Genomic DNA, 2,227 nt, shown 5'->3' on the forward strand with positions numbered 1-2,227 from the left:
TTATATTTTAGGCTTTATTGCAAAAATTTTACATGGTAGGATGTTTTGTGATACAACAGACCTACACACATGCATCAAATGTGATATCTTGATTTTTTTTTAATCACTGCTCCCAAAGGTAAACAGCACCTTTAAACTTGTGTCAAGCCGTTTTTACATTTCTTTACAACTTTTTTAATCTGCTTTAAGACTTCGTTATTTCCCTCAAAACTACATCTTCTGCTCAGAGGAGGTTGAAGTATACCTTCTGCTCCCTAAGCAGCAAGAAGAAAATGAAAGAACACAATCCGTTTCCATTACTGCAAAATGATTTCAATATTTCTAAAGCAGAAATAATGTGACGTGATCGATTATAAAGCATAATGCCATTTATACGTAAAACTCTTATTTTGGACAAAAACAAGGATGGTGTAATTATGATTGTTGTTATTCTTTACCCCAAATGGTACTTGATAAGGAATCTAGGATCAAACATTAAGTATGTCGTCGCTTGTTTGAATGAGTTGGTTGCCATTATCGCACGCATTGGTTAGAATACACCTGTCTGAGGCTTACACTGTACCGCTCCGCTTTCCCTAGGAAACCACTGCTCTCATTTCGTAATCCTCGCCCCGCACGAGATTGTCAAAAAGAAAAAAGGAAAAGAAAATGTTTTGCATCACTTTTCACTGTCACCACATGGTTTGAAGTTTCATCCACATTAGAGGCATTAGTTTCAGTCTGAAACATCTGATCTGCATGTTCCAAGATTCTCTCATTTTGTTTAGGAACACAGTATCACAAAAAAGTGATCTGTTTTAACCAAATGAAGTTAAAAACTGAGTAACCGAAATAAGCTTTCTGAATTTGCCAAATAAACAATGAATGGCAGAGTCAGAAAAAAAAATATCATTTGAAAATGGTTTGCAAGCATAATGGTGACATACTGTGTGTTCAGACACATCTTGACCATGATGATAGTAGTACAATTGTCAAAATTAGATATGCTTAAGTGTTACTGATCCATTAGGAAATTATTCCACATACCAATCAGTAGAGTTTTAGATAAGTTATCACTAAGTCGGATTGTGTCATTAAGATGCGGTTCTCACCGCGTACCATCGTCTTCTGTCTGTTGTAGATGCTTGATTTCCATTCATTTATGCTGTTCTCAACCTTTCTTTGTGGCCGTACTTCCGTTCTCTACATACCACAAAAGTAAATTGACTCATGAATACCACTACACTTTACCCAGTCTGATTTTAATATCATTCGATCACTACATGGTTGCAGTCAGAATGGGTACACGTCACTAGACCGACACCCATGAGTCACACAGCCCACGAGTCAAACAGCTCACGAGTCATAAGGCCCACGAGTTAAACAGCTCACGAGTCATACAGCCCATTAGTTCGACACTAAGCTAACAAGGTCCAAGAGACCGACACATTAAGCCCCGTGTTGTATCTGTCGAACTCGTAGGCTGTTTAACCTAGTGTCGAACTCGTGGGCTTTATTTGCCTAACGTCGAACTCATGGGCTGTTTAACCTAGTGTCGAACTCGTGGGCTTTATTTGCCTAGTGTCGAACTCATGGGCTGTATGACTCGTGAGCTGTATGACTCATGGACCTGTTTTCTATGTCGAACTCGTGGGCTGTATGACTCGTGGGTGTCGGTCTAGTGGGATGACCCCTTCAGAATGATCCATCATTTACCGTATAGTGTATTGTATGCGTAGTGAAATTTCCCCTTTTCTTCTTGTATCCGTGGCATAACAACATGCTGGGCTTTGGCATAGTTGATTCTATTTACTGATGTAAGCCGTGTAAAGTTCTCGTTTCGACCATGGGCAAAGATGGGAGAGAGAGATGAGAGAGAGACGTTATTCCAAAGGTTCGTTCATAGGAATAAGAAATAAGGGTCGTTATTCCTAAGGTTAGTTATTCCGAAACACACAAATTCACTATACCTGGATGTTTCGTTAATCCGAAAATGAAATAGGGTTCGTTCATCGGAACGATTGTGGCGTTATTCCCAGGATTCCGTATTCCGAAGGGTTGTTCATCCGAAAATGAAATATATAGAAGGTTCGTTAATTCCCAAATGAAAAGGAGCGTACTAGAGCCTGCTGAAATATGAATTGTGTATCGTTTTCGGATTTACAAACTTTTTTTTTGTTTTTCTTTTTCGGATTAACGAACCTTCGGGATAACGATCTCTAACCGTGGGAGATGCCCTCAATTTATT

The sequence above is a fragment of the Diadema antillarum genome, unplaced genomic scaffold, assembly GCF_040938485.1.
Source record: "Diadema antillarum isolate AM-2024a unplaced genomic scaffold, OU_Dant_1.0 seq00002098_RagTag, whole genome shotgun sequence".
Classification (NCBI taxonomy): domain Eukaryota; kingdom Metazoa; phylum Echinodermata; class Echinoidea; order Diadematoida; family Diadematidae; genus Diadema; species Diadema antillarum.